Source organism: Dreissena polymorpha, chromosome 9 (genome assembly GCF_020536995.1).
Source record: "Dreissena polymorpha isolate Duluth1 chromosome 9, UMN_Dpol_1.0, whole genome shotgun sequence".
NCBI classification, from domain to species: domain Eukaryota; kingdom Metazoa; phylum Mollusca; class Bivalvia; order Myida; family Dreissenidae; genus Dreissena; species Dreissena polymorpha.
Window position 1 is genome coordinate 32,169,318 of NC_068363.1, and position 26,312 is coordinate 32,195,629.

Below are 26,312 nucleotides of genomic sequence, written 5' to 3' on the forward strand. Positions count from 1 at the left end.
AGGGTGCGTGGCCGGGGACGTTGTCGACGGCGTAGTCTTTTGGTTCACGGTAGTCTTTCTCGACATCAACACTACACCTGGAAACCGTAAATAAAGATTGTTTTTATATATATACATGTTGGTGGGAAGTTGCAGAAACTGGCATATATCGCTCTGTTATTGTTCTGTAAAAGTTAAAAACATCGCTGAATTTCTTAATTTGGATCTAAACCAAAGACCTTGTGAACATAATATACTCAGTTAACCTTAATTGTTATAGTATACATGTTACTATTCGCCGCCTTGTTCTGTATGAATGTTGTAGTTCACAAGTTTATGAAAAGTATAATATCTGCACTATAACATCTATAATCTTAAGTCGTCCAAGTTCAGCTACTTTTAGTGAAAGTATATTAACGTCTTACATCGAAGACGACTGACGGCGTCGGAATTGCTCCCAAATGTAATCGATGAAGGCGTGGATCATGAAGAATACGGGGTCGTACGATGCATACTCCCCGTAGGACATATCTCCACCCACCCAATCGTGTACACCATCGTGTAGAACTTCCAGATTGTTCACCTTCTGGTGATAGTTTGGATCGTTTCCGGTCGTGATGTTCTGATTGAGACGGGAAAACACGAGATGGAAACAAGCAATAATCAATATGCAGAACACACTGATATTTGTAAATCTAGATAGATAGATAGATAGACAGACAGACAGACAGACAGACAGACAGACAGACAGACAGACAGACAGACAGACAGACAGACAGACAGACAGACAGACAGACAGACAGACAGACAGACAGACAGACAGACAGACAGACAGACAGACAGACAGACAGACAGACAGACAGACAGACAGACAGACAGACAGACAGACAGACAGACAGACAGACAGACAGACAGACAGACAGACAGACGACAGACAGACAGACAGACAGACAGACAGACAGACAGACAGACAGACAGACAGACAGACAGACAGACAGACAGACAGACAGACAGACAGACAGACAGACAGACAGACAGACAGACAGACAGACAGACAGACAGACAGACAGACAGACAGACAGACAGACAGACAGACAGACAGACAGACAGACAGACAGACAGACAGACAGACAGACAGACAGACAGACAGACAGACAGACAGACAGACAGACAGACAGACAGACATACAGACAGACAGACAGACAGACAGACAGACAGACAGACAGACAGACAGACAGACAGACAGACAGACAGACAGACAGACAGACAGACAGATAGATAGGAACAAAACAATACAAATAGAAAGTTGCAGATTTTAAAATAAATGCATTTTTAAATATGACAGGGGCCAATCCATTTGTAATCTTAAACAAATGGCCAAAAAGAATCTGGTCTTCACGTTTATTGACTGGTAGCCAGTTGATCAATCGAACATTTTCTGGTCCAATGTGTGCCCTTGCATCGAGACCTAGGACAAACCGCAATAACTAATTTTTGGTGGTGTGGAGCTGGTTCTGTAACACTTTGGTGAGACTTCGGTACCATATTGAGTAAGCATAATCCCATTGGATCAAAGACATGACAAGAAGTTTCTTTGTTTGCTGAGTGAGATATTCTGTTTTTCTAGATATTTTAACCTGGAGTTGGCCTTCTGAATTACTGAAGGAGCCATGGTATCAAAGGACAATGGGTTTGATCCAATGTAGCCCCAAGGTATTTTACTGAAGATGTAGATTTAATAATGGTACTATTACAAGAAATATCGACAGAAGGTTTTGACCTGATTCTAGAACCAAATAGATGTCATGATTTTGTAAATAAAACGGGTATCCATAACTATCAATATTTAAGAAAGGTGAACATCTCTGAACTTATCATTTTATGTGAACAAATGAATAATGCATAATTACTACTAAAAATTGGGATTTGTTCATTAAACGGGAACTTGTTACTTGGTTGCTTGGGCACCCATATACGCATCACATTTGACATAATTACATATGACGCAAACCTACCGCATAAAAGCAAAGTCCCATCAGCTTATCGATATCGTCCTTGTTAATAAGTCGCGTTCCGTTTTGCGCGATGTCGCGTTCGATCAGGGTGTTCAAGCCGCCGTACATGTTCCGGAAGGGACCCTCGAGGACCGTTCCGTTGCCATTGCCAACGAAACACGAGCTCCACATGATGGATTCCGATGGAAGCGGGAGGTAAGTGTCCATGGTGAAGTCCCAGTAGGGCAGCGACACTTCCGGATCGATCTCGCGGAGCTTCTCCTCGACCCTGCAGCAGACCGACATGTCAGACATGCACTATGTATGGAAATCATTAACCCTTTCCATGATAGCCAAACATTCTTGTAAATAAAAGTAAACCATTAATTTATTATCAATCAGGATAACTGTGTCCCTAGAATGTTTACTGGACAAAGTGCGATAATTCTGGCTCTACTTACGCCGCTGTGAAAACCCGATGCCAGGGCAGGAAGCTGGCCCCGCTGTGTTTCCGAAGAGTTTGGATGCCGTGAAGGCGGCCGAATCGCGCCAGTACGCCAGTCTGAAACAAGAAACATTAATAGGCGTTACGCTATGACATCAATTACATCAAGTGATTTCCACAAAACGTCTAAGGAACCATAACGTCACGTACGACGCTATTCGTAAATTGCAGAAAACGCGAACCCCTGTCCAAAAATACGGGCAGAAAATGTGAACCTTATGATACTGTTAATTAATAAAACCGGATCAATATCAGTAAGGTGTATATATCTTAAGAAAGATACTTTCCACAGAAAGAATACCGTTTCTGAGGTAGCTTCTTCTTGAATGTTATATTACAATAGTTATACTTTCATTTTTTAAATAATCCATTTAATGTTGAAAGATAAATCAGAGTAATATGTTCCTTTAATTTGACTTTACACATAAAATAATACATTATATAATCAATTACAAATATACCTTGCCGATAATTTTGTAATGGCTTCTGTCTTTGTGATGTTTTTGGTATAAATATCGCATATTCGTCGTTTACCAACATATCAAACATGTTGACCTTTTTGTTTGATTTAACACGTAAAACTAGTAAAATATTTTATTGCTACATGCGTCCTTTGCAATAACACGTTAATGGGGTAAAAATGACGTCACTGAGATGACGTCATACTTACCTTGTAGAGAACGTTGAAAGCCCGGAACAGCTTGTGTCGTTCCGTAACAGATAGGACTCGGATGTCACGTCGTACCCGGTATCCGCTAGGAGGAAGATTCTTACCGAACCTGTGTGTCGAACGATCATGTTAAGACATCATTGTATATACAAAGTTTATATCGATCCACATGCAAAAAATCATTTTTAAAAAAGGCATGGTTTATTAGCCGCATGATACGAAAATGGGTCTTATATTATAAGCGGCCACCGCAGCTACAGAATTGCGTGCACATCCTGACATTCAAGTCAGGAGAAACTATGTCCACGTATAAGACCATCAAACATTGCGTGACTGTATAGTGGACATGGTAGCTCTTAACCAGAATAAGCGGAAGCTTTTTAAACATGTCAAAGTCTTCCCCCACTACGAATTGTGTTATGTGATTTTATTTGCATTACTAGATCGTCAAGTTCATCTTTATTTATTTGAAGTAACGAATACTGTTTGTAGATTGGATATGAGAATACCATGTATACATTGGCTGTGACGAATGTCTCTGTGTGTGATGTGACGAATACCTTTTTTACATTAAATAAGTTTGTGTCACTTTATATATATGTTTATGTGGAATTGTCGTGAAAGATGCAGCCTAATAATTACTTTTTCTCTGCAAATCCCGCGAGCATGGCGTAGTCTTCTGGTAGCATTGGGTTGGCTGTGAGTCTGTTCACAAAGTAAGTCCTCAAGCAAGCCTCAGACGCTAGTGCCTGGTTCACAGGCTCGTTCTAAAGTGAATCAGATGTTAAGATGAACTTGTATTTACTGTTTGCTCATCAGGGAATATTATGTGTAGTTGCAAGACAGCTTTACGACTAAACGGTCAATGTTTCAACCTATATTTTTGCAAATTAAACAGGAAATTAAAATGAAGCAAATCAAATTTAGAAAAAAAAAAAGATTAATACAACTTTTAGAAGGAAATAAAATGAAATTAAAGGAAATATAGATATGGAAAAAAGAAAAAGTGACAAGACGATAAACAACAATTATATCAATAAAGAAGAAATTATCACTGTATAACCGTCTATCGAGTTTTCGTGGCAGTCCCACAAAAAGAAACCGTTACGCAAACATCAGGCGACAAGTTGGGCATGTTCGTTGTCGGATATGAACAATGAAACACATAAAAATTCATTAGGCAGTCGAATATCCTTCAGACAGTCGCTTATAAAAATGTATTTGATTCAATATTGCGTTTGTTATTAAAGCACTGGCATTGTTGTCGACATATTTTTAAAATGACTACATGTAAACGTCCAGAATTCATGCAGATGGGTTCATTATGTCAGAGTAGTGCTAGTGTATATAATATAACCATATCGATTGAGAAAATGATAATCGATATCGAAAGTACGTTATAAATGTTGCTGTTTAACTCCAGTCATTTTCAGAGTCTGATAGTATTGTTCTTTGCAATAAATTGTGCAAATGAAGACTATGTTGCATATGCAATAAGAGAGAAGCAACATAATGATGGTGACAATGTTGACAACGATGATGTTCATGACAATGAGGATGGTTATGATGAAAATGGTGACGACGAAAAAACTAAATGTTACTTTAATGATGATGATGGTGATCATTAATAATGATGATAATTATTATTATGGTGGTGATGATGATGATGATGATGATGATGATGATGATGATGATGATGATGATGATGATGATGATGATGATGATGATGATGATGATGATGATGATGATGATGATGATGATAATGGTGATGATAATGATTATAATGATGATGGTGAGGAGGAGGAGGAGGAGAGGGAACAGGCGGAGGAGGAGGAGGAAGAGGAGGGGGAGGAGGAGGGGAGAATCATGGTTCAGAGCATTTTGAAAATATGTTCAGAAGCTACTTAATTAATTTAACGATCTGGACGTGTGTACATTAAAAATAACACATGATTAATATTACATTTACTTTTGAATGTATGTATGTGCATGTTAAGAGTTATCGGCTCTTGCAAAAAGTTGTTCGAAGTATATGCCTCTGGGTTATACAATGTTGTATCGTCACTTCTCACAAAGTATTTTCGTGAAAAAAAAAACAGAAAAATATATATCTACTAACTCAAAACTGTTTCAGATGAATAACACATAGTAAACAGTATAAGAATTTTAGTAAATATACAAATAAAACATTGGTATATTACAGTCTATTTAGAATATTTTTAATCAGTATTAATAAATTAAAACGCAAATGCATAACGTTAATGTGATTTGTATTAGATTTGTATCAATTTTGTCTAATGGGTAGTTCTGTAACTTGTTTTACTGTAACAGAGATCATACAATGTCCACATTAATAAAACTGTGAAAAAGCAGTTTTGTTTCATTCTTAATTTTTCCTCTCAATGTACACCATCGTTTAATCTAAGCAAATTTTACCAGATGTATATGTTAAAACGCATCATCCGCATTTTATGTACATGTTGTGCAATCAACAGTGTGTACATTGTCGATTGTCGATTATGCACATATCTTTTGGAAATTTGTATTCATACAAATATCAAAGATAAATAAACTATATGCACACTGTTCAAGACTAAGGCAACCCAAAAGCGTAAAAGACTAGGCAATCACAATTGTCCAGTTGTAAGCTACATATTTTAGTTTCAAACTCAAGCTGAGAAAAGTGTGTATCTTAATTGTTAACATGTCTGTTACCTGTGCACGTTGCTCGCAAGCTAGCACTTCTTCCGGTTTTTCAAACACACTGATGGGACACGGCTGCTTCGACCCGACACAAGCGAGGACCGCACACCAGATACTTAAAGAAACAGCCCCTGTGTCGCACATTGCTACAATCTTTCTATCCGCTGGTGAAACGAGAGTCTAGTCAACCAGACGTGACGCGTATTGTAAACAACTTCAAAATTTGTTTAACAATTCCAGTAATCGAGAGTTAAGCCGTTTGTGCTATTTCGCATTCAGTTTACCGAAGAACTGAGAGCTATAGAACTATAGCATCATAAATATATTTACGGAAGTATTATTTATTGATATTAATTCGCGTGTATTTTAGTTTATGTTTCATTATGAAGACATACACTTGATATACCTTTCTATTTCGTTACATTGTTCGCGCATCGGAGATGTACTCAAATTAACCAATCGGTTTGTCCACATTTCGTATTACACTGCTCTTGTTTATAGGAAATAGCCGTTAAGTCCACAATTGAACAATGTTTGTAACACAGCTGTTGTGAACATGTATCATAATTAATTATGAATATTAATAACTGTCACACTATTTAGTATCGTGCACAATAAAATCAGCTCTGAAACAACAGGGAAATTTAATATAAACTTCTGTGTAATTAAATATTACATATATGTGACATAAACAAAACATACAATATGTATTATACTACATGAGCATTATGGTATAAATTATATGATAACATGATATAGAAAAAAGTACAAACATGTTGAATCTATAAGTGTAAATAATTAAAAGGTAAGTATTAAAACATACAACTGAACATTGAATGCTTACACGAAGAAATTCATTTTTAAAATAATAAATTGATTGGTGCATTATTGAATGACTTTATGTTTAAGGAAATTTTGTAAGCACTCATGGTAGCATGAATTTATTTTTTTTAAGATTATATGGCCTCGCAAAACCAATCCGCATCCAATATTAATCGGCTGAGATAGCATAAGAACAACTTCTCTGACAACGTTTCATGAAGATTGTATTAAAGTAGTGGCTTCTAGAATGATTACTAAGTTTTGCTTTAGCCGTATTAGCAACACCGCCTCACCCACTTAACCATTTGAAACACTCTTGGTCGAGCTTTTATCCAACCAACATTTTTGTTCAAGTTGTATTAAGATTGGACGAAAACATGTGACTTCTAGAGTGTAAACAAGATTTCAATACAGCCATATAAGGTTTTTTTACATAATAGAACAGCAAACTGTTAAAACAATGTTCTTGCCTTTCCTACGTATATTGCGAACCTGGTATCATTTTAAAGATATCTCTTCATACATGTATTACACCCAAACGAACCGGCTTGCTAGTTCTCAGAAAGTAAATCACTGTAAAATGCTTCCGTCGTAGAAAACGTGTTTCGGAAGCCTTATTTCGACAATAAGCCCCATACAAAGCTCATGTTTTAGTAGGCCTTCAATGCAAAGCTTCAAACATACAGGATATTTAAATTTACCACACACAAAATGTATCATGTGTTATATTGGCGCCGATGTAGTATAGAAAACACCTTCGTTGGATGTCCTACAGATATCGTGGATGTATGAAATGTGTGGAAGAATTTTACAAATGGAGGAGGGTGTAGCAGGGTTTGGTATAAAGAGAACTTATACAGAATTGTACTATGGGCTCGTTTTTTTAAGCAACGTGTTTGACTGTCTGTCTGATTAGCCTGCGGGCAGTCGCCGGTTCTATCCTCGTTGCAGCCTGGGAATTGCACGACAGGGCAACAATAACAACATACACACGTCTATCTTGGGGAAAATATATTTAAATTGCTCCATGCGATACCTATGAAGTTGTGTACTTAAACTGTTTTTAAACATATATACAGTAGAAATCGTATTAGAACGTGCTTATTTTGGAAACCCTATCGTGACGATCGTTTCGGAAAAAAAGTTTAGTCGTTTCTGTCAAATATTGGTTGGTCACATCAAATGTTTCGTCAAATGTTCGTTGCTTCTTCTAAAATATTCTTACCATTTTGATTATGTAAAGACAGCTTCAAGATACGTTTGGCAGGGAACTTGCAATTTACTGTGAAAAAGATGTGTCTTAACCTTTTGTTTCCAGTATTTGTTGAGCAGTTTATGTTCAGGGACTAAAATCATAACCTTATTGACGACTTATGCGAAAAAACATATACTCGACAGGATTATATCGTACCTGAACTAAAGATCAGATCGTGCAATGCTCCGGTATCTTTTGTTTTCAAATCGTCAAACCTTTGCATCTGAATGAAAATCTGAGTTTCATAACGTACGGACAGATATCACATCGTATCGAATCTGATACCTCAGTGAGAGACCACGATCATTTACGTGTGGTCAATGGTGACGTTCGTTGTATATCGCATTATGAAGTATACTATGGATATACGGTTGTTGATTTAGAGTGTAATATTTAAGATATAAAAAACATCACTGAGTGCCCTTTTGCATAATAGTGACCAGCCAAACAGCCTCAACTAGTGTATGGACCGAAGCCTGTTCACACTTTAAGTACTTTTTTTCTACCTTAAATTGTGAAAATAATTTGTCAATGATTATAACTAAGTTGTGCGTCAAACATGAATAGCAGCATAAAGCTATACTTATTGTTTGAAATTTTACAAAAGCTCATATAACTGTTGTTGTTTTACAGTGATTTGATGAAATTAATGTATATAAAATTTGTGTTAAAAGTTTCGCTTTTAAAATGATAGTGTCGGCAACTAAAGACAGGAGTCTGTCAACCTTTAAATTGCCAAAAAAATAATGATGGCATTTTTTGAGTTTTTAAGATTCTTTTTTGAGATTCTTCAAATTAACTTAACGTTGTTGCTTATAATAGAATTTTAAGAGTGGGCCAATAATTTTCATTTTAGCATACAAATAGGTTTTAGCTTTTAACTTACTGTCTACTTCATCTTTCCTTTTTTCGAACATTTGCGGTGACAGTTCCCTCTGATTTTCAAGACCTCTGCGGCAAAAGAACATGCAAAGTTCAAACCAGACTTTTTAAATTAAACCATTTGGTGTTGACTGATCCATTGCCAGAAAAATATACAGTCGGTTAATGTCTGCAGTACAGATGGCTAGCATATGCTCAACTGCCCCTTCGCCCTATCTGCTCACAGATTTAAGCATCGACACAAACATGTCATTTGACTGTATAAAGTCACTTCCATTCATATCGACATCGAAGAGCAAGCCGCAAACTTGCTCGAGTAGAGCTATACGGATACAGGAGTATTTGACTGTGTAGGTTGTTGTTTTAACAAGTTTGGTATCTGCCCACGCAATATCCGAACCGAAAACCGGTACTGGAACAGATGGAAGTAAATATCCGCCGTCTCCAGATTGATCATAATGATAAAAAAGATAAAAATGATCAAATATTCTCACATTCTTCTGTGTATTTATTGTGACTATATTTCGAAAAACGCATTTGGTTATTTCCCTTTTATCTGAATCAATAAGCAAAATATGTGTATTTGTTTAGAGATAAGTATGACGTCACATTGTTTGTCCGCGCACTGTTTATGTGTGAAGACGACGCCATTTAATTTTCATTGTTGTGGTGATGTCACGTTTTTGCGGAAAAGGGGAAGACTTTTGGTTAATATGATTAACCGAATCATTTTTAACATTTATAACCTTTAAATCGCGCATACCTTATTAATGAAATCGTGTTAGAATCAAAATAATCGACATGTAGGCGTTGGTTATTGCGGTAACTTTCACATTTATCTTTTGAACAGAATCATCGCCGCCTTTTACGTAACCTTCTCTCATAACCAACGGTTCGTCGATCCGATGCTTGTTACCAAACCAATACTTGGTGTCTTTGTGGAAGATCTAAAGAACGCTCCCACATTGGGGATCGAACCCGTGATTTTCCGGTCGCTTTGCGGACACAGGTAAAAGAAATTAGATCGATTTTATTTGATAACACCATTTTTGCATTGCAATGGAAGCTTAAACTGTTTTTTTAAACTGATAAAATCTGCGTTCCATTCAATAAACAAATCCGATCGTTGAAATGTTTAAATATTTTGACAGTAAACAAAAATACAACATTGTATTTGACCGAAAATGTCATTTACTAAATTTGAGAGAATATACCATGTTCTCTATTGGTACACTATGTACCACTAGATGGAAACTGTTTCTTTCACTGTCTAATGTTTCAAAATCTGATCTGCCAAAGAATTATCAACGCTTGGGACTATTGGCATAATAAGGTGCAAATGTATCATGACCATGCCATGTCATTAGATATATACAAAACTGGTATGTTGGATGGTAATTGGTGGGCTCATGCGTCTGAAGTTGAGGCAGCCTCTTATTTCTACTAAAGTTTGACATCAAAGTATATTTAAAAGGCGTAAATCAAAACGGCCAACAAATTTATACATTGGTTACATATCCAACAATTTCAAATGAAAAATAGGAAATTTCTTTAATGCTGGAATATGATCATTTCAAAGTATTGATCCGTCTCGTGAATCATCAAAATTTTACTACAAAAAACAACAAAAAAGTGTTAAATCAATGGTATTAAATAACATATTTTGGTGGGTGACATTATTGTTGCAGACCTATCTTGCAATAATTCCTAATTTGTGGTAATTAGAAATAACTTTGACTTTAAATGCTCTAAGTACATAATGCAACATGGAAAATGCATTGCTAATGCCAGTGACGATGATATGCAACTGAAAATTATAATTGACAAGGTAGCAACATTTGGCTGTTCTAAATTTTTACATTGTATGTTCAAGTTGATTGTTAAGTGTTTTAAGGAGGTAATGCCAAGGACATACATACTACATTAATATATATGTCCTTGGTATATACCAATCGTTGTTTGCTGCACAATTTGTTTATAGTTTCATGCAATACAGCAACTTTCACCTATATATATTCAGGTTTACATAATTATTGAAGTATAGGTCACTTTATGGATTAGATAAATACTTAAAAAAAAATTGAAGTTATAAAGTCCGTTCTGTTGCTCGTATCCGCAATTGGTATTCGAACCATATACATTTCTACCAGATTTGTGCAAAATAAGGTGATTTTATCTAAACTACAGAGTCGGCAAATAAGCAGCATTTTACAAGCAGAACATTGTATGGGCTTTTCAAACATTACCTCATGTGAGCTTTTGAACTCACAATATACTGTTCTAATTCATATGTGTTTTGATTAAATGTTATTTTTTGTAGCATTTTCATAAGAAAGGTAATCATGCCATAATACAGCATTGCAGTTAACCTATATTTTTTTCAAAGGGTCAGATAGCTTAGTTGGTAGAACAACCCAGGCCGGTATCATTACTGATTCATTAGATGGCTCATGTGTGGTTTCGGATTCAAATCCCGATCTGACCTTCGTACGTGCACTTGTGGTTGCAAGGCTGGCAACTGATAGTGTGACATTCTGTTTTGGGCGGGAATTTGGGCTTAATGTTTTGTTCATCAAGTCACATGAAACTCTGTCATATTGCCCATGCGTTGTTAAATTGCTGATGAAAATAATTAAAAATTCATTTCCTTATTTTTGAGACCAGTCTTTACGAATTCCACGTTCTTCTGCTAGTAAGTGCCTTTCATAATTAAATTCAAATATTATCTTTACAAACCCCCGTAATTCTGAGTTAAAGTTTCGAAACTGACGGTTCAATTTATTAATCTCAAGATCTTCAAAAGTCTCGTGTTCACCCTTTTCCTTGAGGTACTGACGAAACGTTGACACCGCATATTTTGTCGCTTGTTTGGTTTTTAAAGAATCTATATCGGAGACGATTAATTCTTGTTCTTCCTCTGTTAAACATGCAAATCTGCCACCACAAGACGACATTTTCGTTAACCAAGGAAACAATACTCGAAAAATCGTTGCGTTGTAGAACTTGCACAAATGTTACAAATAACTAACACTCTTGCTGGCACTATGTACAATGTGGCTTGCATAACACGCTGTTAAAAAAAGTTTGAATTCTATAGTGTTTTGCTGCTGTGATTGGATATAATACATGATCCACTTTCATCTATATTTCTTTTTAAGGTAATGTTCGCATACGGATATTTAAATGTTTTATATCGTGTTGCATACATCTTACAAAGATCTACACAAACGTGGTCGCTTACTATTAAATCACAGTATAACAGCATTACAGATATTGAAAAGATTGAGCTTATTTGGGAAATCCTCATATCAAATATATATTTAAGTATTACACAGTTTAATCCATTTTCTTCGGCACATGGGTAAACAATTATCAATGATTCAGAACTTATGCTCGCACGATACAATCTGAATTGCCTGGCGATAGCAAAGACTTTTGTATTCGTCTATTAAGTACCTATTTGTTTCGATACTTGTATTGCGAAACTGATTGCAGTTAATATGCTGAAAAAAATATTTTCAGTAAACAAAATAGATGAAGAAGTAACATAAGATGGAAATAACTCTCACTCTATCGAGTCGCTTAATATCAAGCGTTGTCGTTCCGATTTATTCAGACATTTTAAACTACAGTATTTGCTGTTTAAATCATCTCAAATAGCGGCGATTTCTTTCAAATATTTATCCTTGATAATAATATTTAAATGTCAGAATTCAGCCAAACTTATCAGGAAATTGGGTGTTATCGATAATTAAGTTTCATGACGAAATAAATAGCATAATGTATCTGGACAAATCTAGAAAAAATATGATGTTCGGGTAGAATGGTCTCGTAACCCCTAATTCAAAATTGCATCGGTATAGTAACAGTTTGTGTTTTTATACAGAAGCAGCTGGTTAGTGCATTGTGTACATGATTTTTAAAATTCAATTTAAAATATGCATTTTGTATCAATTTTAAACGTGAATGTGCATAATAATATACTCTGTGATTATAATACTTTATGTACCTGGTTCACAGCTTCACAGGTCAAGTCCATATATTTGTAGTCATGCAGAAACTAGACAGCCTTGATTAACTCTTATTAAGAGTTTTCACGATATTTTTACATCCGTCATTTTATCGATGAGCACATTGTTTCAGTCATATCTCTATGTGCGTTTAGACTTTAACTGTGAAGATACATTAAATGTTATGTATCGTAATAGTATATATATAAATGATATCGTCAACAAAATAATTAGTTAATACACACATTATATCGCTTAAATATAAATAGATAAATACAATTGATCAGGTCTGTTTTATCATTAAATTGTTAACACTATCGTTAAAATAACTATAACATATTAAACTTTTGACATATTGATACATTATATTTATAAACCACAAGTATTAAAAGTAAAAGTAATTAACATCGAAGCATGCAAAATTGCAATAGGGAACAATGAATGTATAGAATACATGGTTGGTGTAAAGACAAAGTTTATATGGTGAAGCTTAGAAAAAGAAAATAGAGCTTTAGTTGTTTAAACTGTAAATGTTTCACAACAGACTAATTGTGCTTGCTTCTAACTATTTGTAATGGCAATTCACTTCTCGTTTGTGTTGTAGTTGAGGTTGAATTTTCGATCGATGCTAATGATTGCGATCATATTATCTAGAATGTGTATTAATGTTGCGAACAGGTTTGATAAAAACACATAATATGTTCTATGTGTTGCGCTCATTGAACTTCGAGAAGAGGTTCGTACTAACTTAATGCGAAATATGTATTTCTATGTTTTGTAGTTTTTCCAATAGTTGATATTAAAGACATACCCTTAGGGAAAAACCAATACAAACAACACAAACAGTGTCGTTTTCAGAATTTTCGATTATTTTATAAAACTGGATTTTCGTTGGCTTGTTATAAATATCGGTGTTGTCAGTAAGTTTACATGTGCTTTGCCGAGAAACAATAGTCAAGCATAATATGTTTCACATGTGCAGCAGTATCAACTCTTAGATTTTGTCAATTTGATGCTTTGAATCAACCGAGTTCTTATTGTTCAAAGTGTTTATTCGATTAATGCCTTCAATTTTTTGAAAATGTGTTAAATACAATACGTTGATAGTGATAACACCAGTGCAAAAAATGTTATTGAAACAGTTTTTCTTAGTTCAATTGACATGCCGAACTCATACAATGTGTCGAAGAAATGTGTGTTGTTGTTTCAATGTTGTATTTTTTTAATTTATATTGGTATTCCGAACATAACTCAAACAATCTTATATGTATCTCATAAGTATTAAATACGGTATTGGCTTTTACATGTTGATGTCGGTCATGAAAATTGTTGAACACCATGACGACGTAAATGACATAAAAACTGTATCAATTGATGAAGGAAATTTAGAAGTGATGCATGGTACACGAACCAAATCACACTTGTAAATATTTTTGGAGTTCCAACATCTGCTGGACGTGTGTACAGTATTTTTCTTCTTCTTGAACGTAGCATACCTCGGAGGTATGATTCCAATAGAACTTCAAATTATATACAGAGGGATTAAGGAATGAATAGCGTGCAAGGACTTTAACTAAATCGTAAGATTAAAGTAGTTAGTTTTCTTCTGAGAGTTTTCTTATTTGGATCATAACACCATAGGGTAAATGTTTACACAAAACTTGTAATATATAAAAAAAAAACGCTAATAGATATTACACAGTACAAGAATACAACTCTTTTGTCAGTCTTTTTGAAGATATTTCCGTTTGCTGTTTGCATGTTTTGTTTCTTGTATCGGGCATAACGTAGCAAGTATTGAATGGAGTGAATCAATTCTTAATGTTATGATAGATGGCTTTCATATATATGCCAATAGCAATGACCATAATTGTATGTTCAGTATTAAATTAGTTATTTCCTTTAGTATAGGTTAAATGTGTGGATAATAAATTCATAAGTATTCAACAGTGTTTGTTTTCTTTTTTGGAGCACAAATTGTTAATTATTCAAAATAATTTTACAAACTATAATATAATCGTGCGTAAATCCGAGCAGCAGCACATTGAACATATATCATAACACTTCTCCAGTATTTCGGAGTTATATTTCGTTGCTAATTTTTTGCCTTCAATGTCTTGTTCCATATTTTGAATGCCAAGACACAACGTTGAACTTGAAACAATGCTTCGGAGCACTCAGCATAGTAATTACAATGACCCCAATTGGTGTCAACAGCATGCTGTTAAAACGGACGACATTTATATGAAGAATTTACCGTTATATAATTACACATACATGTATGTTTTATCAGAAATAAAACGCTGATAACGATTTTTATTGTTTTAAGCATCGTGGTATTTATCAAACAAAACAAAACCTGCGTATGTAACGTGTTGATGGTATGTAGGTTGAATTCACAATGATAACCTTGAAGTGTTATGATGACACTAACCGGCCAAGCTATAAAACGATCACCAATACAATTTGTATGTGACATGCATGTGTGAATGACTCGCTATATCAAACAATCACCAATACAGTGTGTATGTGACATGCATGTGTGAATTTAGTTTTTGTCCTGGCCCATGAATAATTACTAAGGCAAAATCATAATGGAACTATCAGTTAATAAAATTTTTATATGCACAGTTACGTTACAGTAAGTCAGACGCGCTGGTTAGGTAATTTCTCCTTGATCTCTATGCCGCTGAGGTGATACCAGTTTTAAAGTAAGGGTATTACTGGAAGAGTTTTGCTGTATTATTTATTTTATTTATTTTACACAGTTTCTAGATAACTAAATAATACTCATCGGATGATTACGAAAGCTACTCTTTTTTGTGTAATATCTGAGTTTAAAGTAATGTTATATTGACCATGCAAGATGTCCCATAACGAATCGTTTTTTTTATTTCTACATCAACAATACAGTCAAGCAGGAATGAAGTAGGTTGATGCACTCGTTCACACGTCGTCAAAACGATATCGAGGCATTCTGAAATGAGAATTTGCAGATGATCAACGTAAAGATTGAAAATAAGTACGAACAACTTTTTGCTTTGACAATAAAGTCGAGCGTCAGCATTTTACAGATTAATTGTACGCATACGTTGTGGGGAAAAAAGTAATAATTGGATACTTATATATTGCAACGCAAATAAGCACCGGTCAGCTGATAAATAAATCAGCAAATATTTTCGGCACAAAAGAAAAATGCTTTAATACAAAACTTAGTTTTTTAATATTAGATTACAAACTTCTGAGGTCTCGTGTACATTTGGTAAAAGGACGGACAGTGATTCATGCATGAGTCCTTTATTTAAAATAAATGAACATAATTGCATTTAAAGGATATATTTGCACGATTAAAGTTCCTTAAACATGTGCAGTAGTATTACTTATCGTACAAAGCGAGAGTACTTTCAAAAGAAACCATTTCTCATGTTAACGGCTAAAACTGTGATATTTTTCCTTTAAAATTTTAAATAGCACAACACATGCAAACCAACCAATACCATACAAGTCTCTCACACATGTTTACCTGCTTACTTTGGTTGACTTCAGTAAAGTGTACTTAACATATAACAATGCATCTGATGTATTGCCATTATATTTCGAACCTGTGTCATGTGCGTCTTGATACTCTAGAGGCAACATGTATTATTTAATATCTATGACGCGAGGTCAAAACATTTATTTTGCAATATATTATATGTGCTAATAAACTAGGTCATCCGACCAAATCATTAACAATCGTGTTTCTATTTTAGGGGTCATATGTATGACTCAATATTGATACAACTTGGATGTTTTTCCTGAAAATACAAATACCAAGTTTGAATCTGGGTCATGAACAATTTCCATTTGGTAAATCTCTAACAGGATCTTACCACGCATTGATCTGTCCTAATTCGAGGCAACAATGACGACCTTGTCCGCCCTCCTCAACTGGACATTTTCCATGGTCCTCTGGGAAACAGTCATCACATGTGTCTTTGCAAACACACACATAGTCTATAACGGAAAATAACATGCAAAAGTTGCGAAAGTCATATGAGCATATATACATTTAATTCAAAAAAAAAATGTATCACAGTTTATTGTCGAATAATCAACTATCAGTAGCATGAATGCGTAAGAACAAATATAGAGTTTTAAGTATCTTAAAACCTGCCCATGGGTTAGTCGACAACAAAACATAAAAAATAGTATTTCGATTTCAACACGAACATATGCTTTCGTGATATGTATTTGTATATAAATACACGAAAACTAAGCAAAACACTGCATATCTTTTTTATCACTTTGGCGTCAATTTCATTCATAAAAGATGATGCTGATTACGTCCGATTCGTTGATGAAAATAAAGCAACTTTGATAAAATGCCGTGCTTCGCTTTAAATGTCGTCTGTTGTGCACCCTGGTTTTAGTTCGACATTCAAAAAATGCCCATATTTAAGCGAAATAGTGTCACTTGTCGTTTGAAATGTCGTGTGCCGTAGTTCGCCTTTTTTTCTTTTGAAGGTCGCCTGTCGCCTTTTGAGGTCGACACATATTAATCGAAGCTACACTCATCATGACTTGTGACATTTAACAACGATACGCGAACATTTAGGACGACACTCAAATGTCATGCTACTTTTTCTAGCAAATATAAGCGCGGCGATGTTCAAATGTTCAAATACCACGTGTTGACTTAAAATGTCGTATGTCATTTTAAATTGTATTGTATCGTGTCGAAAGAAAACATTTCATCACAAAAGTGTTTCTTATCAAAGTACCGCCTGGATTCTTGGCGGCGCGATGGTATGAACAAAGCTTTCACCTCTTGCACCTACGATGGTCGTATCTGGTATTTGAATGTGTGAAACAATGACAACCACAATATTTCGATTTAAACTTAATTGAATTTGTCCCGACATGTGTTTATGTGGAAAACACATAACGTGAAAAATTCAACCATGTCTGGTGTGAAATAACAGACACAAGTTTGCATGCAATGTACCAAGCTAAGTCGTTTAAAAACGTCCATGTTCTTACCGCCTACGACAACCTGTGGCAAAGTCATCAAAGCAAAGCAGCCAACAAGCAGCAGCACCCGACAGAGTTTGTTCATAGTTGAGCTGTATCCTTAACAAAAACAAATAAATATTAAGGACTTTTTTGAAAAATCGTTTGATATACGCAGCGCTAAAAAACGCATATTTATTGTTAAATAAGTTTAAACGTTCATGCAGATATGTTGTTCGACTAATTTGCGCCATCATTTCAAATCACTCCGTAGTTACAGTGTGGATATTTTTGCATTTATTTATGCTTAAGTTGTTTCACATGTATTCTTTAGAAAAAATAATTATGATGTTAAACATTATTTTGAGAGAAGTTTATCATCATGCTTGTAGTTGATGCTACGTTGATGTTTGCAAATGTTTTGTGAGTTATGATTCTTTCGTTTACCTTAGTTTGAGGAGAAATATGTTCATAGCATGCATTAATAATCCACACTGCTCCGTGTACCTTACATAGTCTCATTTACATATTTCGTTAAAATAGAAACTTTAAAATAACTGTGTTGTAAATTTATTGCTAATTTCATATTCCTGTAGAATATTACAATTTCAAATACCAGGCTATGCTTGACTAACAACGGCAAAGTAGAAGTCAGCTGCAAAACCTCTCTAATATAAACGTTGACATAGTAGGACAGCGAATACAGTATGATTAATCCTACCCCACTCTAGATGTGTAGCACTTAATCTGTGTTATTTTGTTATCTAAAAGATTGCAAAGTGAGAACAATATTACGATAAATTACGAGAATAAATTAAATTTGATAACAATATGATACGACCGGGTAGAAAGTTTGCTAAATGATACAAATTGATATTTACCTATATACACATATCGTCTTTATCGAGTTCTTTTATCGGTAGTGGAATTTAAGCAGTTTGCATTAATGATAAAAATGATCCATGTATAATTAATAAGAACACGCAAACGATACAACTAAACATAACATTGTCAGCCCTCACCACAACAACCTTATACTAGTTGAGCAAATGCTTCAACACACAAAGCAAACAGCATTACACATAATGTAGTTGTAAAAACGTAGGTAAAACACATACAAACAACTACAAACGATCACTACTATTAAACTAAAGAGATAAACTCAAAAACTTGCTATATATCTAGTATAAGTTATTATTCTTTTATTGCTTAATCATTTACTAGAAAACAGCCTATGCAATTTTATATGTACATTACAAGCCTAAACGACGCAGTTATTAAAATGTGAAACACTTACACGTATAGCTCTAATTGAAGCACAGAAAGCTGAATAATTTCTTCGATTGTTGACGACTATGATCACGCGATTTATTCGTGACTGTAGAGACACCAGGGTTGACGATAATGAACAACACATCTCGCACTATTTTATAGCAAAATGCCTTTTTAGTTACGCCCACAGCTGTCTAGCCAATTAAACTACTCGGTCATGTTACCGATAACGGGTGATGCCATATCATGACACATGAGTTGATCTACTACCGGTCTTGCTCAGACGGCTGCTAAATGATACATTTGTATTTAAATATATCTGTCACTTTCTCATTTAAATATCCCAGATGTTGCGATTACGATCAGGAATCCTCCCTATTGCCACGAATACCATACACGAATTACGATTAATCAGATTTTCTTGTAAGGGGAGCAATAGGATGTTAGCTGTTCAAGTGGTTTGTCTCTCTGAATGTTGTAAAACCTTTAAATGAATAGGTGTCTTGTTTTGTTTTAAGTAGACGTATTTCATTTTAAACGTTTACTTATTATTGTCTTTATTGATAACAACAAGAATAAAAGCAACGACAAACACTCTTCACAAACATGTGGTATATATATTATCAACTTATATTCATGTGTAACTTATATATTTAATGGTTGATGTTTTTCTTTGGGACAACAACATCTTTATTGAAATCAACAAAAAGCATGTCTGTATGACGATTTAAGTTTCCCATATGATATCGTTGTATGAATAATTAAAATCATAATAGGTTTTTCGTCACAAATTATACGCACATCGTGTGTTCTTGAAATGTAAGACAATAGTTATAGGTAATAAAAAAAAATAAAAAACCGTTTTTCTCCCAGCTCTACATTTCGGGAAAATATTTCATATTTAAAATATTGTGAAATAGTTTCATTCAGCAGTTGTGTTGTATACCTAATTAACTTGTTAGAAATAATAGATCATTGGGGAGCACTGACATATTATCATTATAAAAAAGTAAAACTTCAGCTGCTCCATTTCGTCGAATCAACGAAAGGACATCCCTTGACCTAAAATGGCTTTTATTAAATTACTTCTCGTTTTATGTGTATATGTAACTTGATGTGTGTGTATACACAATTATAAATAACCGTTTACACGCGTATTTAAGAGCTGCGGACACGTTTTTTTTTTATAGCCAGCCTAACACTTCTGCAATAACCCCTACCAACGATTACCCGATAACGAATGTTGGGAACGTTAGGATTTAATTTAATAATGGTGTTTAAACCAACCGTATGCAATTAATCGATCTAGGATTTAGCGTTGAAGAATTATTTTACCAAAAAAAAATATTAAGTAGGATTTAGCAATATACTAAAAAAAACGCATTTTACCTACTATGAGATCGATCTTTTTACACCATATTGATCGTCTAATTAGATCTCGTATGCTTTGGTAGGTGTCGAAAACGGCCACCGGAAAAACTTTGCGAAACCGAAATTTCGCAAACTTAAGTACCCTTTTTCTTAAACATTTGCTACTTTGAGACATAGTATGCGATAAAAGTCTTATCGTTGATTAATAATTGGTTATTTTCACTCAAAAAACGCGTTTTCTTCACTATGAAATTTATAAGCAAAGTTGGGGTTCCCATGGGATTTTTGCATTTTCCCATGGGATTTTTGATTTTCCCATGGGATTTTTTCTCCCATGGGATTTTTTTTCTCCCATAATTTGCAAATGGGAGAAAAATCCCATGGGATTTTGAACATTTTAAAAAACGTGTTTTATTTGCGTTTGCAAGTATTTTAACGTTATTTAAGGACTGTATATTGGTTTTATGCCAATTATATATAAAAATATTTAGTAATAAAAAAATCCCATTTTAAAATGGGAGAAAAAAATCCCATGGGATTTTTTTCTTATTTTGGGAGATTTATTCATGAAACTTTCAGAAACATCATATTTTATGAAATGATGAACAACTACGATATTTTAATGCGTTTAGTCGTGTTTAAAAAAAAATAAAAAATCCCATGGGATTTTTAAATCCCATGGGATTTTTAAATCCCATGGGATTTTAAATCCCATGGGATTTTTTCCCCCATGGGATTTTTTTCTCCCATGGGATTTTTCAGTTTCGTAAGCCGAATAAGTTTCTTAATGCGAAAAACAACAATAAAGGAAATAATAATTATAATTTTGAATAATAAATTGAATAATATAAATAACATGAATATTTTTTAAATGAGTTACAATTAAAGGTTTATGCTAGTAGAACTTATCATTTCTTGTTCGAGCAGATGGTTGAGTCCAATTGGTGAGTATGCCAGCTTAGAACCAGTATAAATGCATCGCAGACAGACAACGCTGTCATACTGTACACACCGCTGAGTAACAATCTTTATTGCATTTCATTTTGCAACAGAAAATGAACTCCGTAGTATACTTGATCTTATATATGCCCTCTGCTTTTGAAAGCGTGCAACACATTAACATAACAATAAATCCATGCCAAAAACTATGTGCAAATTCCATTCAAAGCTATATACACATTATAAAGGTCAGATGACCCGCGTCATGCGAAAATGGGTCTTATGTCATATGCGGCCGAAGTTGGTCCATCCTAGCTTGTCCAACCGCGCAGTCTGGTCAGGTACTACGCTGACTGATATATAAAGTCAAGCCATGATTCGTGGTCTCATATCCAAACTCGGTAGCTCCTGTGCGAAACTTTCACCGGAAACGACGGCACCGAGACGGGCGCTCGAACTTTGCGGATGCGCGTTATATGTTATATATAATAGCGCGATGTGTTTTTTCTTGCCTCAAATTAGTAAGCCCAATCACCGTTTTATTGTGTTCTTTGCTTCTACTATTAACAAGAACTTCAACTGATACGAACATGAATTTTATTTTAATATGTTTATTTAATGCTCGGAAAACTCATTGTATATTTAGACTACTACTTATAAAACAAAGTCGGGTTTTCAACATCTGTTTTCGGCATAAAAATTGTTATTCCAAACCAGATTTTACGCACTTTACTGTACAAAATACCGTTAGGGCCACCGTGGTTACTCATTAAAATCCAGAGGGCGAGAATGCGAGAACGCGAAAGTACGATGACGACAGTGCGACAATACGATGGCGACAATGCGTTCGTACGATTGCGAAAACGCGCTAGTACGATGACGACAATGCGACAGTGCGACAATACAATGGCGGCAGTGCGATAGTACGGGGGCGACAATGCGATAGTCATATCGTACTGTCGCCGTGGTATCATCGCAATGTCGCCATCGTTCTATCGCATTGTCGCCATCGTATTGTCGCACTGTCGCCATCGCATTTTCGAATTGCCGCCATCATACTATCGCGTTATCGCATTGGCACCATCGTACTATCGCACTGTCGGCTATCGCCATCGTATTGTCGCACTGTCGTCATCGTATTTTCGCACTGTCGTCATCGTATTATCGCACTATCGAACTGTAGTATTGTCGCCATCGTACTATCTCACTGTCGCCATCGTATTGTCGCACTGTCGTCATCGCACTGTCTGATTGTCGTCATCGTATTATCGCGTTCTCGCATTGTCGCCATCGTACTATCGCATTGTCGCCATCGTATTGTCCCCCTGTCATCATCGTATTGTCACATTGTCGCCATCGTACTATCGCGTTCTCGCGTTCTCGCCCTCTGGATTTTAATGTGTAACCACGATGGCACTAACGGTATTCCGTAATACTGCTAAAGCACAGTATGATTAGGTCACTCCCAATGCTCAAATCTCTATGTCTATTTTAGTAACAACACATGTCTATGGAAGGATATTTAGGTAAAAGTTACATCATTCGTGGTGAATATTTACATTATGACTGATGCTTATTCTAATTTGCTTTATGACAATTCCAACATGCTTGTTGTCTATTCGTTTATACTTGATGATTGCTGCAACATTACATCATTCATGAATAATATTTACATTATGCGTGATGTTTATTCTAACATGCTTCATGACAGTTCCAACATGCTTGTTCTCTATCGGTTATACTTGATGATTGTTTCAACATGCTTGGTGACTATCCAATGTTTGTGTGTTCATTATTCCTGAAACCAGTCATAATCGGTTTTGCCACTAAGCGTCATTAACAACGGCAGTTAGCAACAGGCAGTAAGCAGAATGCAAGTTACTAAATTATGACATCAGGTGGCGCGCGTTTATTTTCCGTATGTTGAATAAATTACTTTTCGGAAAAAAAGCGAAAACATCCGAATCATTTTGACTAGTAAACTGAATAAGCTGAATTAGTTCCCTTCGTTATATAATCTCCATTAAACTAAATACGTTCATAATTGCCATGAAGACCAGTACGTTTACACAATGAATTGACTGCCGTGAATGTTTTTGATATTTGTAAGATGCAATTGGCACTCAAGAAATTATACATGTATTTTATTCAGAACATAACGGGGCTGATGTGTTGGAATTGTGGCCCTTCCCTAGTCCAAATAATTACAGTAGACGTAATCTACCGATGTGCATTGCATATCGACCTCATATTTATAAAGTAGCCCAAACCCCCATTGCCACAGACCTGTGCGTGAAACTTTCAGATTTCTCTAGTCTATTTACCATGCTATAATTACAATTTCTATAAACACATATTTATCATTTTATGACTATATAATGTCTGTGGTATACAGAGAAACCTGAAAGTTACAAGTACTCGTGTCTAGTACTGTACAACTATTGTACTCCTCGTTGAGAAAACAACTACTTCATCTACATGTATTAAAATATCATAAAACATAATTTTCAATCAAGTTGGAAAAAATCAATAAATAAATGTCATATAAACAGGTTTGTCATGAACGTTGACGTCGCTCTTGGTTACCAGAAAAATTCCCACGCACGGATTTCAACCGTCATTGTTTACAATCAATTAAGTGCATAAGTACTTGAATTTGTATTGTGTTTTTTAAAAGTGTCCAGCTACAGGTGGTTAGCGTGTGGCTATAATACTAGTTAGTGAAAACATATTTTGGAATGATAAGTAATCATATTATAACGAAAAATCAACTTTTCTTAAAAATAATAAGTTAAATATATATTCAACAAGGTATCCAACTCGAAATCATCCGAAAACGGGATGCATCGTTTTAAACAGCCATTACTTCATCAATTTTGCGATTTTCACGATCTTGGTCTTATTCAACGCAGAAATAAATTTCCTTTCTGGAAATGTATATGTCATGCAATATTTTTACAAATACTGGGTCAACTTTTAAAAAATAACACGATACACAACTCGCGTGACCCAGCTGTGATCGATCAGACAGTATTCATGACTGAAATCTTCACGGGGAAATGGGCATTTTCCCTGCAAAGTTCACGAACCTCGATACCATTATTCAATAAAACGTATGAAAAAAACATTCTTACCGTGCTTGCCGTAGAATTATGCATCAAAACTAACTGTCCAGCGCATTTTCAAACCTTTGTTTACATACATTTCAACGAACTGACATTTTAAACACAAGAGTGATTTCATTGCTCCAATGCGGAGTTGTGTCTTTACAACTGGAGATTTCATTCATAAATACGGTCTGATCGATAACAACTGGGTCAAGCGAATTATGTATAGCTTTATTTCTTAAAATTTGACCCAGCATGTGTAGAAATATAACAATATATATACATTTCCTAAAAGGAAATTCATTTCTGCGTTGAATAAGACCGGGTCATGAAAATCGCTGCACAATTAATTTAGTAATGGCTGCTCAAAACGATGCACCCCGTTTTCGGATGATTTCGAGTTGGATACCTTGTTATATATAAAACGGTAGTGATTTTTTTTATATAGAAAATTTGATTTTTCGTTTTAATATGATTATTTATCATTCAAAAAGATGTTTTCACTAATTATTATCATAGCCACACGCTAACCACCTGTGTGTCCAGCACGTGTGCCGGGAGAACAGGGCTTAATGTATTTTTTGTTAAGCTCTATAATATTTATATCCAATCTGTATGAAAAAATGTCGGTGAACATTATTCCGGTGTTAATTTTTGAAAATATTGAGGCATTCGTTAATTATGGATCTAAAACGGAACATTAATCCGCAAAAAAAACACCGGGCATATTGCATATTAGATCGGACACATGAAATTATTTCGAAAGAAAGCAATTAGAGTTTTAAATTCTACATGAGTAAGTCTCGCTGTGCACGATTACGCTCTTACTGCTCGTATATATTTGACTCTTGGCAAATACCTAGTGTTTTATTTTGCTTAATCTAAATTGTGTCATGCATCTATATGTACTTAAAGCAGCATGACCAACAGCTCTTTCATATGTGAAAGAGATTGACACGAAATACCTACCCATCTATAATAAAGTTTATATGCGCACTTCAATATTATAGTTTTAAAGCATTTTATGTGGTGCAATATAAAAGTACTCTAGTAAATTTGAAATTATGTAATCGATTTCCTCTCAACATACATGCAAAGTTCCAGATAACTTTTTAAGCAAAATCTTGGTTTACACTCTATAATAATCAAGCCTTAAAGTCTATTATTAATTCTTTTTTTTTTTCAGGTAAATATAATTTTTGGCACATCCGCATTTAGGTTTATAGTCTAAGAAGAGCTAATGACAATTGCCGGGTTACAGCAGACTTTTTGCGATAAAAGGACCAGATAATGGAAAACGTTCGGCTTTTCGACTGTTGTAAAGATGGTCTGTTATTCATAATAACGTTAAAGTGCTGTTGATTTCATAATTGTAATGAGGGCCTAGACGAGTGGGAACTCATTGATAAAATGTTTACATTATATGCATTGATATTGAGTTTTACGCATGATCACACATTTTGAATTCTTATTTTATTTTTCCAATGTGTAACCGTACGCACAGAATTTAAGTCTACTTTTTTACTAAATTTAATTCAATTTTTTACGACTTTAAGCGTCTTATCTGGAGCTCTGCATACATGCATTAGTAGCATATATTGAAATATATCCATAGACTTTCTTTGGTTATTGAAGGTAAATTACTGTACAAAAATTATGGTTAGTCATTAACCAAAAAAAAGTTAAGTCTACAAACACGCGGTTAATTTCGGTTCAGTAGCAAATATCTTACAAAGGTGCGCAACTTCTCCTATAACATAAAATTTCCGTTATACGCCGTAAAATTTCCGTGGTCCTCCGTAGCATTCGGA

The 26,312-nt window shown here is 34.8% G+C and overlaps 1 protein-coding gene and 1 long non-coding RNA gene across 4 annotated transcripts in view; one reads left to right on the forward strand and one right to left on the reverse strand.

Moving 5' to 3' along the window:
• The window catches only part of LOC127843666 (interferon-inducible GTPase 1-like), a 159,807-nt gene that overhangs the window by 56,295 nt on the left and 77,200 nt on the right, over positions 1 to 26,312 (forward strand). The window lies entirely within an intron of this gene.
• Positions 15,697 to 19,252, reverse strand: LOC127843672 (uncharacterized). The gene is made up of 4 exons (XR_008032275.1): positions 19,110 to 19,252; positions 17,843 to 17,932; positions 16,693 to 16,816; positions 15,697 to 15,797 (listed from the first exon to the last, which is right to left on the reverse strand). It is a non-coding gene; the product is annotated as an uncharacterized LOC127843672 (long non-coding RNA).